The sequence below is a fragment of the Triticum urartu genome, chromosome 1A, assembly GCF_056163025.1.
Source record: "Triticum urartu cultivar PI428250 chromosome 1A, HENAU_Tu73, whole genome shotgun sequence".
NCBI lineage: Eukaryota > Viridiplantae > Streptophyta > Magnoliopsida > Poales > Poaceae > Triticum > Triticum urartu.
The window spans coordinates 130,119,277-130,133,769 of NC_141873.1; the positions used below are offsets into that span (position 1 = coordinate 130,119,277).

Below are 14,493 nucleotides of genomic sequence, written 5' to 3' on the forward strand. Positions count from 1 at the left end.
GGAATAAGCAGAAAAGTTCTTGGTCTTATGAACATAGCGGTTTGATGAAACATGCTCATATTCATAAGTCTGGGTATGGTTTCCTTGCAAAACATTAGCGTTAGGGTGACTCTGGTGAGTCCTCTGTCTGTATGAAGCCTTTGGACCATATGAAGCCTTTGGTCTGGGGTTTGTCTTCTTCCCTGGTGGTGTCATGATGACATTCATAGGAAGTTTCTCAAGACAACTTTTGGGCACCCAGATCTTCTTCAAAGGTGGTCCATTCCCGCATTTAGTACCAATATAACTGGCAAACACTTCACCATTCTGATCCTTAAACAGTTTATAGTTTGCATCAAAGGATTCATCAATGATAATAGGGTTAGCACAAGTGAATCTAGATAGGGTAGATGGATCCACTGAAGGTTCCTTTGCAGCAACCCGTGTGGTTTTGGGGTACTGCTCAGGCTTCCAGTATGAACCATCAACATTCATTTTCCTCTCAAACCCAACACCCTCTTTCCTAGGGTTTCGGTTCAAAATCTGTTTCTTGAGGACATCACATAGTGTCTGATGCCCTTTGAGACTTTTGTACATCCCTGTTTCAAGCAATGTCTTCAACCTGGCATTCTCATCAGCAATAGTAGTGGTATCCTCAGAAGAGGGGTTAGTTTCCACATCAGCAGGTGAAGAGATGGCAACAGTAGCAGCATTAGAACATCCAACAACAGAAACAACATTATCACGCTCAAGACATTTTAAACATGGTGGCTCAAAGTCTTCCTAAGCAGAACTGGTCTGTTGAGCGCAGAGTGACTCGTTCTCCTTTTGAAGATCTTCATGAGCCGATCTCAAGTTCTCAAGCTCTTGCTTCCTTTGAAGATAATCATAGGAGAGCTTTTCATGAGTGGTTGAGAGCGTTTCATGACGACTTTCAAGTTCTTCGTACTTAACGTGAAGATTTTTAATGTCTTCAATTAAGGACTAAGTTCGAGTAATTTCCTCGTCCAACGGGTCATCACTTTTGTCTAGCAACTTTTGAATATGTTCCATAGCATTTTGTTGTTCTGTTGCAATTTCAGCAAGTGTTTTGTAGCTAGGTTTAGATTCACATTCAGAGTCATCTTCACTTGATGTTTGAAAGTAAGCACCGCGTGAGTTTACCTTGGAACCGCGTGCCATGAAGCAGTAGGTGGGAGCAGAGTCATCCTCATCATCAGCATCGACGTTGGTGACGAGGCCATTGTTTTCCGTGTTGAAGATGGACTTGGCGACATATGCTGAAGCTAGAGCCAGGCTTGCCACGCTTGAATCAGACTCCTCCTCAGACTCCACCTCCGCCTCCTCAGAAGCAGACTCCTCTGAATCCATCTCCTTGCCAACAAATGCACAAGCCTTGCTTGATGAGCTCTTCTTGTATCATGAAGACTTAGATGAAGATTTTGATGGAGACTTTGAGGATTTCTTCTTCTTCTTGTAATCAGAATCGTATTCTTTCTTCTTCTTCTTCTTCTTCTTCTTCTTCTTCTTCTTGGTCTCATTGTCCCACTGTGGACACTCAGAGATGTAGTGACCAGGTTTCTTGCACTTGTGGCATGTTCTCTTCTTGTAGTCACGAGAGGAAGCTTCATCATTTCTTGAGCTGGATCTTGAAGACTTTCTGAAGCCCTTTTTCTTGGTGAACTTCTAGAACTTCTTCACAAGCATAGCGAGCTCCTTTCCAATGTCTTCAGGATCCTTAGAACTGCAGTTAGATTCTTCTTCAGACAAGGACACAACTTTTGCCTTCAAAGCGCGAGTTCCGCCATAGTTGGGACCATAGATATCTCTTTTCTCAAATAACTGGAACTCATGTGTGTTGAGCCTCTCAAGTATGTCAGACGGATCGAGAGTTTTGAAGTCAGGGCATTCTTGAATCATCAGGGCCAGGGTGTCAAATGAGCTGTCAAGTGATCTCAGGAGCTTCTTGACGATTTCGTGCTTGATGATCTCAGTGGTGCCGAGTGCGCGAAGCTCATTTGTGATATCAGTGAGGCGTTCAAACGTGAGCTGGACATTCTCATTGTCGTTTCTCTTGAAGCGGTTGAAGAGGTTGCGAAGAACATCAATCCTTGAGTCTCTCTGGGTTGAGACGCCTTCGTTGACCTTGGAGAGCCAGTCCCAGACTAGCTTCGCAGTTTCCAGTGCACTCACGCGGCCGTACTGTCCTTTGGTCAGGTGACCACAGATGATGTTCTTGGCGGTTAAGTCCAGTTGAATGAACCTCTTGACATCAGAAGCGGTGACACCTTCACCGACCTTGGGAACGCCGTTCTTGACGACATACCAGAGGTCGACGTCAATGGCTTCAAGATGCATACACATCTTATTCTTCCAGTAGGGGTAATCAGTGCATCGAAGACAGGGCACACAATGGAGACCTTGATTATCCCTGCAGTCGACATAGCTAAAACTCTAGGTGGTTAAACCGAATCGCACAGAACAAGGGAGCACCTTGCTCTGATACCAATTGAAAGTGATAGTTATCGACTAGAGGGGGGTGAATAGGAGATTTTTATGGAAGTCTTCAATACACGGGGTTTTGAAGACCAACAGTATAAATGAACCTATTGATATGCAGCAGAAGGTAGACTACACTAGACAGGCCATAGTCAAGTAAGCAATGAAATGAAAGCACGAAGACTATCAGCAGCTAGGTAGTATGGATCATGATGGAAGATGGTATGAAGGCAAACAGTAAACGGACTTCAAACAATGAAGACACTCAGATCATGCAAGCAGTCAATGACTTCATGAAGACAAACTGTAAAGTAAAAGGAAGTGAAGGATAGAACCAGTTGTTTGGTGAAGACAAGGATTTGGTAGACCAGTTCCAGTTGTTGTGACAACTGTACGTCTGGTTAGGGAGGCTGAGATTTAACTCAGAAGACCACGTCTTCACCTTATTCCCCTTGAGCTAAGGACACACAGTCCTCGCCCAATCACTCTGGTAAGTCTTCAAGGTAGACTTCCAAACCTTCACAGACTCCATTCTCCGGCAATCCACAATGACTGTTGGATGCTCAGAACGTGACGCCTAACTGGCTGGAGGATTCACAGTCCTCAAGTGTAACAAGTCTTCAGATCACGCGGACAGAAAGACTTCAGTGATGCCTAACACTCTTTGGCTCTAGGTGTTTTGGGATTTATCCTCGCAAGGATCTCTCTCTCAAATGCTTCGGAGGTGGGTTGCTCTCAAACGACAAAAGCCGTGCACTAACTCTGAGCAGCCACCAATTTATGGTGTAGGGGTGGGCTATTTATAGCCAGGGGAACCTGACCTGATTTGTCTGAAATGACCCTAGGTCACTAAGGAACTGACACGTGTCCAACAGTCAGATTTCAAACACACGTGATAGCTTGACTTGGGCTACAAGTAAAGCTGACTCATCCAGCTCTGGATAAGATGTGTTCTCATTGTCTTAACCTTAGCATGTACACTTCCACGTTAGTAATATGGCACAAATAAACAAGGTTGTGTATCCTGTCGGTCTAACTAAGAGCATCTACAATCGGGCGCTCCACACTTTTCTTAAACGTCAGGGTGGTCTATTCGGTCATTGACCGGTGACAAAAAAATGACTCAAACGGACACCTCAAACGTCCGGGCTGACCGACATCTCTCATATCCAGCCCAAATATAAGGCGGATATGGGGCGTCCGGGCACGCCCACCACGTCTACCTGATCTGCTATGGCCCGTAATGACCCGACTCTAGCCCTTACAAATATATGACGACCGACGAGCAAACCCTAGTCAAACTCAGTCCGTACTCTCTTGACCTCTCCACTTGTCCCTCAAATCCACTTCGTCTTCCCCCGCCTGCCATGTCCGATAGTGAATCTGACCTACCGGAGTGGCTCAAGGCCCCGGTGGCTCGTCCGCGTCAGATGAGGAGGAGCTAGCGCTCCACATTGCCCTTCACCGCTCGCTGCTAGATCGGGGCGGCAGATCCTCTTCTGAGGCATCGACGGCTAGCCGGGTGGGGAGCAGTACCTCTGTGGCGCCTCGTGCTCGTCCATCGCGCTCCTTTCCATCCCCTGCCAGGCGGCACCCAACACCGCTCGCACCCGCCCCTCCGGGGCACCGCTGGGTGCTGTTGTCGGCGGAACCGCAGCCGGAGTCCGTGGGCGCGCGTATCGGCTCACTAAGAAGCGGGCGGAGGAGGCAACTAACAGCCACGGATCCAAGGGAGGATCGAGTAGATCTGCGCCACAACCACTTCCCCCTGGCCAGCAACGACGACGAGGACCTCCGCACCGCCATCCGCCGCTCGTACACGCCCATGGAGACAGACGCCCGACATCGTCGCCGCAAAGATGCGAAGGCGTTCCGCGTGGCGCTGGAGGAGTCGGAGCGGTTGGCGAGGCAGCGGGCGACAATAGCACAGCGCCGGGAGGAGCGGTTCCGCAAAGCCCGTCGCATGGTGGGCATCATCACCTCATCCTCATCCTCCTCCGCTTCAGACAACAACGATGACGACGCGCCTGGAGCAGCTGACGCCTATGCTGAGTCCAGCCATCGAGACCCTAAGGGGAAGCGTCTGGCATGGAGAAAGTGGTGAAATCTCCTCCCCTGCTGGTTTTAGTTGATTTTTAGTACTGTTAAGTGTTGAACTCGGACCATATCTTTTGTATCGGACTATGGTCTATGCCGGATTGCTATGTTACATGCTTAAGTACGTATGAACATTGTTTGCAGATTTTGTATGGATTTAGAGTACACTATGTGAGGGATGCGGCTGTGGAATAGAAGAAATGAGGTGCTTTGATCATCTTCAATGAACGCGCCCGAACGTGTACACAGACATATAGGGGTTCAAATTAGATGATAGCGGTTGTAGATGCTCTAAGAGCAACTCTAGCAGACCCCGCAAAACACCGGCCCGTAAAGCGCGTATGCAGTTTGCGCAAAACAACTTTTGCGGGCCGGCGCGGGCTGGCACAGATGCAGACCCCCAAACGGATCCGTAAAATACTTTTTTACGGGTCGGCTATGCGGGTTCTGATCTTTGCGCTGCTGCATCCCCGCAAATCTCAAATCCAACATAATTCAACAATCAAAAACAAACTGAATTATTCAAATCAAACATAAAACAATAATCATCCGCATTACAAATAATTATTCATATCACCGTAGCAAACTAAAAATAATGCAATACAAAACTTGTCATGAATACAAATACAAATGAGTACAAAAATTAGTCACTGTCCAGCCCTTTGTCAATGGTGCTCAATGAGATCTTCCTGAAGTTGAAAGTGTGTGTATGCATTTTCAATCTCCTTGTATGTCTGAAGAAAAGCTCTAATGGGGTTTGGGTCTCTAGCTGGTTTGACACGGCTACCCACATTATCGTAAAAGAATTCTAAGTCCATTCCTCTCTCATCTTCAAGAATCATATTGTGCAGAATAACAAAACAAGTCATGATGTTCTTCAGGGTTTTCTTATCCCAAAAACGAGCAGGACCTCGGACAATGGCAAACCTAGATTGCAAAACACCGAATGCTCTTTCAATGTCTTTTCGGGCTGCCTCTTGCACCCTTGAAAATTCACATTGTTTTTTTGTTTTGGGTTCTTTGATGCTCTTGACAAATGTACACCAAGGAGGATATATACCATCTGCTAGATAGTACCCCTTTGTGTATTCATGCCCATTGATAGTGTAGTTGCAAGCAGGAGCATCACCACTAGCAAGCCTAGCAAACAAATGAGAGCGTTGCAACACATTGATATCATCGAGTGTGCCGGGCATACCAAAAAAGCAATGCCAAATCCATAAATCCTCGAATGCTACGGCCTCTAGCACAATTGTTGCATCACGAGACTTGCCACAATACATTCCTTGCCAAGCCTTGGGGCAATTTTTTCAATTCCAATGCATACAATCAATGCTACCTAGCATCCCAGGCCAACCTCTCCTCTCATTAGCTGCCATCAATTTCTTTGTGTCATCTTCATTTGGTGCTCGAAGATACTCGGGACCAAAGACACAGACGATCATTTTCGCAAATCTACGCACACTCAATTGTGCTATCTTCACCAATGCGAAGATACTCATCGGCATAGTCAGCCAGAACGGCATATGCAATCACCCGCATAGCTACAGAGATTTTTTGATATGCACTAAATCCCTTTAAGCATGCGGCATTCCTTCTCTGAGTGAAATACCGGCAATTTGCCTCGCAAGCTTCAACAATTTTCACAAAAAGGGATCGGCGCATTCGGTACCTTCCGCGGAAGAGGTGTGCAGGATATGTAGGATTCTTCGAAAAATAATCTTGCATCAACATCTCGTTTCCAAGATGGCGATACCGCGGAATGCACAGACGCCCGACAGTAGATCCTCACCTCCTCTTTCGGTACTCGTCTTCAGGCTCCTTCACGGCAAGCGCCATGACCAATGTTTGCTGCCGAAAGTTCGCAAGCATGGTCTCCACATCCGAGTCGTCCGAATCGGACGAATCAGATAGCAAGAACTTCTCGCACGGGGTCAACCCCATCTACACGCACGCCAGCGCGTCAATCTACTACACAGCTCGCGAAAATCATTAAAAGGGGACTAACCGGTGGTGCGCTCGGCGGCGGTCGATCCCAGCGGCGGCGGCGACTGGGAGGCCGCTCTTCTCGCCGGATCCGGAGGGGCGGTGCAACGGTACGTCGCAGGAGGGTGTGGGGCGGCCCCACGGAGCGATTTCCGCCCGCAGATATGGCCGGAATTGTCGGCGGCGGGCGGACGGAAGCAAGGGCGGGCGGCGGCGGAAGAAAGGGGAAAAGAGCGCGGGCTGAAATGTCCCTCCCGCCAACTGCTTCTCTGTGATGCAGGGCACCGCAGCCGCGAGGGGGAAACCCGCGTTTTCCCGGGTTGGGGCTGGAAATTTGCCGCGTCCCCTAAAATTTTTTGTGGGCCGGGGCGGGATGCGGGATCTGGTCCGGCAGGCTTTCCGGCCCGCACCCGCATTTTGACGGTTATTTTGCAGATCAAGGACGGATGCGGGGTCTGCTAGAGTTGGGCAAATTTGACAAATTTGACCTGTGGACGAAATCAAATCACAGAATGAACTGCTCGTGAAACTATTTCACGCGGCTGACCTTTTTGCGTGACGCCCGACACGAAGGCGTCAAACTACATTGTGCAACGCCTCACAGATAGGCGCTACACGCCTGGCCAACGTTGCACCCCAAACTGCCTAAAAATTGCTAAGTCATTATGCAGAGCCTACGAGCTAGGCGTTGCACTGTATAGTGTGGCGCCTAGCTCTCAGGCGCTGCACTAGTGGTTGCACTATAAAATGAAGCAACCACTAGTGCAACGCCTAGAAGCTAGGCGCTACACTGCATTGTGTGGCGCTTAGCTCTCAGGCGCTGCACACTGACTTAGTAATTTTCGGATCACATGGGTGCGACGCTGGCCAGGCGTGTAGCGCCTATCTGCGAGGCGTTGCACAGTGTAGTGTGACACCTTCGTGTCGGGCGTCACACAAAAAAGTCAGCCGCGTGAAATAGTTTCACGGACAGTTCATTCTGTAATTTGATTTCGTCCATAGGGTAAATTTATCAATTTTGCCGCTAGAGTTGCTCTAAGCTGGTTAACACGTGGGTGCCTCGCTGGGTATGGGGCAGCACCAACCGTCAATTGTTTAATCAACGTGGCCGCGCTTTGCCGGTCACACGCGGCGCAGCTAATATTCTTTTTTTTGCGGGGGGCTAATATTCAATGGAGGATGGAACGTGGAAGAATATTTGGTCTGGACCGACCGACACGGCAGGCAATTTGTTCACTGAAACGGCATGTAAACCATCTCCGATTCTCTGCAGGGGAATTCCGGGCAGTGACCGTGAAATTTTTGGAGGACGACAGTGGTTTTTATCGGGATACACGTGCCACCTGCACTCGCAGTTGTACTTGATTAGTAAAGATATTTCTAGTAGTTTACAATCTTCTTCCCCTAAAAAAAGTTTACAATCTTCTTTTTTCCTTTGCGGGTTAGTAGTTTACAATCTCTAATGGGTGTGATACAAATGTGCCCTTTTACTGAACGCGCTACTAAGTCCCTCCCTTTTCATCATCAACTAAAATAATGCACGGTAAAAGAGGGAAATACCCTTTGGCTCTCTGGTACATATATATTCATATGGGAGACAAAATTTCAAAAAAAAAAGAAATGAACTTGACCTTCTCTTGTACTCTTATAAAAAAACTATGAAGAAAAAGATTTCCGGGTAAAAAATAACAAAATTTCAAGGACAAAAAGTGTGAGCACTATCTTGCATATAGTATTGATTCTTTTACACCTAAGATACCTTGGCCAAACTTTTTATACGAGTACAATAAAAGGTCAAGTTTATTTAAAAAACTTTCCTTTTTACCTTTTATAATTACTTAAAAAATCATATAGGGTGTATATACACCCAAGAGCCGTGCTTGTCCTGCTAAAATAACACTTCTTCTGTTTCTAAATATGTCATTTTAGAGATTCCAATGCAGACTGCATACAGAGCAAAATGAGTGAATCTACACTCTAAAATACGTCCCCGTAAAAAATACACTAAAATACATCTATATACATCTGTACATAGCTTATAGTGAAATCTTTAAAAAGACTTAAATTTAGAAACAAAGGCAGTACTATGCTAGAAAGGATGTTATGCTATACTATACTAACAAGACTAAGGGCGTGTTTACATGCCTTCCACGCCATTGTACGCCTGGCTTGGATGATCCCTGAGTTCTACGTGACAGCTGTTTGCTTCCTGTCCTCATAGGAAAAGATGTCTGCCTGGCTTGGCCGTCCCTGCCATGTGATTAGCATGGCAACTAGGAATAAGAAATTGAAAAGAGATAGCCCAGGCAACCTCATTAGCCTAGTCCAGGCGTCCCTCTCCATGCGTCTGGCGTGCTACAGCAACAACCTGGCAGTAATAACTGGCCAGTAATTGTACATTTGTTCTGTGAAAATATTTTAAACAGTCAACTCACATCAGTCTGGCAAAGACAATAGATAAACACGCGGGTGGCACGCGAGTCTGGCCAAACAATTTTTTGCTTCATCACGGGCGTTACCCAGGCACCTTATTTTCTCACGCACACTCACGAGGCCTCTAACCAAACAGGCTCTAAACCTGCAAAGATTTAATTTATGTCTTCATTTTGAGTTTTTTCGAGCCTTAAATGGATTAATAGGCAGCCGACACATGTAATCCAGGGATTTAATGAGGTACGTTCCCATGCGCACCTTACTTTTGCAGTCACTAGTAAGCTTGCACGTGCAATGCACGTCTCATTCGACTTAAAAATTTGAATATGCAAAGCTTCAGTAAATTCCAATCCACATATAGCTACTTGTAATTCACTCCGCAATGATTTGTACCACCTTCAATATGCTCTGCGAGTTTGAAACCTGGTAGGATCCACTACTTCAGAAATCACAAACTTGCATAAAGAAGCTATAGTACCGATTGCGCACTCTCGAGAAAACAAACTTGCATAAAGCTTATATCGACATTAAATCAATTGACATAAATTCTCTGTTGATGAATCAATAGAAACCTATTTAATATCATACGCTTATAGGGGGGGTACCAGATCAGTATCAAAGGCAACTTACCCCTTTTCTGGTCTAATGCACACATGCTTGTACCAATGATAGCCACCACATATATAAGCCTATATATTGTGCGATGCTTAGAAGGGCTGTGCTTTCAAATTCCCAAGGAGAAGAGCACTTATATAGTCCGTCAAATCGGGTCAACAATTCAACATGCCTGTAGATGTCGAGTGATGTGAGTTGACTATAGACAAATAGCTAAATAAAGGAGATGAGGAAATTAATATTAGTAGTGTAATGAACTTCATACTGACTGCAAGTCACGTACATGTAGTCAAGTTGAGGCCGAAATCATTTTTCTTGGAACATAATTTGGTAGCACTCCATCATTGCCATGAAACCTGTAATTTCAAATGTCAGTCTTCAGATACATAATTGTTAATTTAAGTCTTAACTGAATCTCTGCAAGCAAGCATGATGGTTTTAGCATCAGATACATAAAGATTAGGATAACCTGGCATATAAATCACCTCAAATTAGGGTATACCAGGATTGTAAAATTCACAGTTGTAGCACGATACTATATACTCCCTCCGTTCCGAATTACTTGTCTTGGATTTGTCTAGATACAGATGTATCTAGACTCATTTTAGTGCTAGATACCGCTGTATCTAGACAAATCTAAGACAAGTAATTCCGAACGGAGGGAGTAGTATAGTGAGTAGCTTGTGCTTCAGGCCACCGACACACAACATACTGGAAATAGTAATACCCATCTGATGACTTGTACCGGTGAAATGATGCAAAGAATAAGGTGAAGAGAGCATAGAGAGAAGGTCAGACAACATGTGATTACGACCGACTACATTTGGTAAAGGAAATAGAGGATCCTCGCCCCCATCTAGAACCATCCATTATATAGTTTTAGTGTTCAAGTAAGTTATTAAACCTTCTAATATGGATTAGACGACATCATCAGCAACCTGTCGTGTGTCCATCGGAAGTATCAATTGGACTACTCTGAATGGGAAAGATAAAAATCCCCAAGGATTAAATACCGGTGAACAAAATAATATCATAACAAAAAAATTTATTAGACAAGCAAAACCACTACAATTTTCAAAGTATATAGCTAAATTCACTTTTATTTTTCACTTCTGTATGTATGCAAAAATGTAATAAGGGTTTTATAGACTTGTGGTACCTCTTTTAGTTTTTTTAGTGATGCGTCCTCAAAAGTATAGCAATTAAGAAAAGGTCGGCATGCCTGTAGTGGCGGAGGCGGGATTAGTGGGATTAGGATGTTGGGGAGGGACGGTCGGAGCAGAAAACAAGTCAAATGCTGCACTGTTCATGTGTTTATTATGAACAAATCCATAGTATTTGGAGGGGGGCAGGGCCCCTTGCTGGTCATGTGTTTATCGCCACACAATGCCTGCAAATAAGAACATAATTTTTTCTCACTACAATGATTTTGATAGTTAAATTTATCGGTACACATTTAACTGGGAACAGAAATATTTTAGATGATGTACTCCTAATCCCTCATTCAAACTGTTGATTACTTCATCTGTTGACGAACCAAAAAAATGATAGGGGCACATGCATACTCTTAAGTCAATTTATAAACCTTGATGGAGATGGAGATGTTAACAAATAGACTGATATTTGTCAGTTGTGACTGAAATTAGGTAATTCATAGAAGGATAAACTCTAAAAATTAGCAGAAAAAAGGAATATGGAACATTAGCATGGAGTTTTATAGTCGGAGATCTGATGGTGTAGATGACAATTGTTGAATTGTAGTTTGATCTATACCCTAACCACACACATAGTAAAGGTGGCAGTGGCTCCAGCGTCCATGAAGGCAGTGAGACTGGGACTCCGAAATATCCTCGTTTCCTTGTTTTGTGTTCAAGGGCTGCTCGAAAGGGTGGTATTTCAACAATTAGACAATAGCTAGCTGATTCATATCAACTCATAGCACGACAATAAAAGGCGATAAAAAACAGCAAACAAGAAAATGACATCTAAACGCTATACCACTCAAACAAATGCTTTTTTTGGTATTCCAAACTGCAAGACTACAATGAACCTTGTATCCATCTGTTTATAAATAAGCATTTGTAGCTAAGAATGGATCGATCAAACTGTGACAGAGAAACAAAATTGCATACAGAGTTGTAGCAAGGAACCAAAATCAAAGGGGTTCCTAACCCGGGTTGGGGAAACCTATCAAACATGCAATCTGAGCAAGCTAAAAAGGCGATGAAATAAATGCTCTCACCTAAAGCAAGGAGGAAGCTTGCATGTGGTTGACAGTGAGGTGCAGAGGTTGAGGTTGTTGAACCAATCACACATGCAAAATTCAGGATTTTCTATTTCCTTGTGAGACACATACCTTGAATAATGAAAGAATGACATCACAAGACACTGGACAATACATTTCAATTTAGCATCTAGAAATTGTTCTCCCGGTGGAAAACCTGCAAGCATAGAAATATAGGACATCGTGGTGAACAATTTGAATAATATTCTTACTGAAGTACAGTGAGAGCAAAACATAGCACACAAAGCGTAAATAGAAGACCTCAATATTTCAGCATGAGTATTAAACTATTAATGGTAAAGACAAATGAACAGGTTTGCATTTCATTGAAGATGCTCTAGCGGTCTAGCCATAGGGTGAAATTCATTTGAAAAATCTGAAAACACACATTTGTTAACCATTGCCTTCCGAACTAAACACACACATCCAAAACACCTGAAATTTGGTTTCCATGATTCTTTGTGGTACACAGCTAAATTGTAAACTTATTAATATATTTCGTTGCTTATTTGATTCTACAAAGAAAATTTTGGATACCATTGAGAACATCAGCACAATAAGCCTGTGATGCATACTGTCTATATTCCTACAGCATGTGCAAGTAAAATGCAAACAGTGTGTCATGATAGAAGGACGGGTATTTTTTTTGCTTTGTGATGCGAAATCTCCCTTTCATCAGTCACATACAGAATTGACGTTTCATCACTTAGATTATATCATCACGCAGCAACAGAAATACAAATTAACAAGAGGGGGGGGGGGGGGGGGGGTGATCTTGCTTTATCAATTTCCTGTTGCTCTTGCTCCTCCCTCACATACTCGGATCCAATGTGACCCCCTCCTACTACAAGGAATCATGAGAAGGCATCATGAGTTGGACAAGAGAAGGGGCAGAACTGTGAGGAAAAGTAGATCAGAGAAAGAAAGAGATGTACCTGCAGGTTTCATTCATCAACGACAAAGGGGTGTGGAGCTAGGGTCCCTCACCATCGGATGCAGGCACACCCCTTCGGAGAGGAGACACGCGGTCGGCATATGCCTCCCCGCCGCGCACAACAGGGCCACCTCCCTCGCCCATGTCCGCACCGACGCCTACGTGGCGCTCGCCGACTGCGCCGTCCCTGGAGGGACTTCCCCTTCGCGGGGCACCCCTTCCTCGGTGGAGGCGGCAGTGCGTGGAGGAGGGATGGTGGCGACGGCGGACCGGGCGGCGCGCTGGCGGCCCTGACGGCTCGTCTGGGCGCGGCACGTTGCGGACGGGGCGGGGAGGGGCCGGACCGGGCGGCTGGAGAGTGGGCGTGGCGGTCCGGCGGCGTGCAGACGGAGGCGGCGGTGGCTGGCGGGGAGTTTGTGGGGGGAAGAGGTCGGGCAGGGGCCAAACTGCCCGAGGGCGTGGTCGCGGGAGGGCGCTTTTTTTTGACCGGACGTGTTTGAGGATTGTAACCCAATTGCATGGTGGGTAATTAAAGTATAAAACATGTTTGGTCTTTTGAAGCGAGGTAGACCATTAGATTGCAGGTTTGAATGGATAGGATGATTTGGTGATTTGGTTCTATAAGAAAGAGAGGGCGGAGAACCAAATCATCCTATCCATTCAAACCTTAAGAAAGAGAGGGCGGAGAACCAAATCATCCTATCCATTCAAACCTACAATCTGATAGTCTAATGTGAGATATTTCTCCTTTTGATATAAGGAGGCTCCACTAATAATGTCCCATGCGTGCGGAGGCCTCGACCTCCTTCTTCCTCCTCGCCTTCCTTTTCTTCTCAAATCTCTTATAGACCTCTAGTTGCCTCTTCGTCTTTGCTGCCACGCGACTGACAATACAACTGAGTCGCGTCTTCTCGTGTTGTGCTCCTTCAACTTGGAGGCCCACCTTCATCTTGGAAGCCGTCAGCATCATGGTTTTTTGTGGCGCTGCCTAAGCGACTAATGAGACCTGGACCGTCCTCGGTGACGGCATGCCGCGACCCCTTTCCCACTAACTCACCTCCACCCCTGCAATGAACCTCGCCATAGGGGTGAGGCCACCCGCAGAATGGATGCGAGGACTGGTACGATAGGTGGAGCTCGACGGTGTGGGGAGCCGCAAGAGGTTTATCGACAGCGTGTCGTCCGTGCGAGAACAATGACATCAGGTGGACATCAACTTGCCACGGTATGATATCACCATGCGACCGACGGGTGCCATGGAGTCTTCGTTGGTGGCGCAGTCGCGCAGCCTTGGGCAGGCGGCTATAGCGTGCCACCGCCGCTACAACCCCTCGGAGGCGCACGGCTTGGTGACCTTGGTGACGTAGTCTCTCAGCACCAATAGGCCCCCATCTTTGGGTCCATGTGTCAAATGTTTTCATGACCTACTGGACAATCAGGTCAGAATCGCCACACTAGATGATTCGCCGAATTCCCATGGAGGCCGTGATACAAAGCCCATGCAGGGGGCTTCATATTCAGCGATGTTGTTGGAGTCGGCGAACTTCATTTGCAAAACATAGTTTATTCTGTAGCCACTTGGGAGATAAGGACCACCCCGGCTCCTTGGCCATTTACGGACGTGGAGCCGTCAAATTACAACAACAAGTGCTCGAGGTCGATGTTG

The 14,493-nt window shown here is 45.9% G+C and overlaps 1 long non-coding RNA gene and 1 pseudogene across 11 annotated transcripts; both read right to left on the minus strand.

The window, feature by feature from the left end:
* Positions 1–5,222: 5,222 nt before the first annotated feature.
* Positions 5,223–6,702, minus strand: LOC147990350 (uncharacterized; annotated as a pseudogene).
* A 1,812-nt stretch (positions 6,703–8,514) lies between these two features.
* LOC125551394 (uncharacterized) lies at positions 8,515–13,312 on the minus strand. 11 transcript variants are annotated; one of them, XR_015599350.1, is made up of 9 exons: positions 12,829–13,312; positions 12,673–12,737; positions 11,966–12,050; positions 11,396–11,485; positions 10,769–10,999; positions 9,893–9,965; positions 9,625–9,781; positions 9,253–9,417; positions 8,515–9,139 (listed from the first exon to the last, which is right to left on the minus strand). It is a non-coding gene; the product is annotated as an uncharacterized LOC125551394 (long non-coding RNA). The 11 variants fall into 11 exon arrangements; XR_015599352.1 differs by having other exon boundaries at positions 11,383–11,485; XR_015599355.1 differs by having other exon boundaries at positions 10,832–10,999; positions 11,852–12,050.
* Between the last annotated feature and the right edge of the window lie 1,181 nt (positions 13,313–14,493).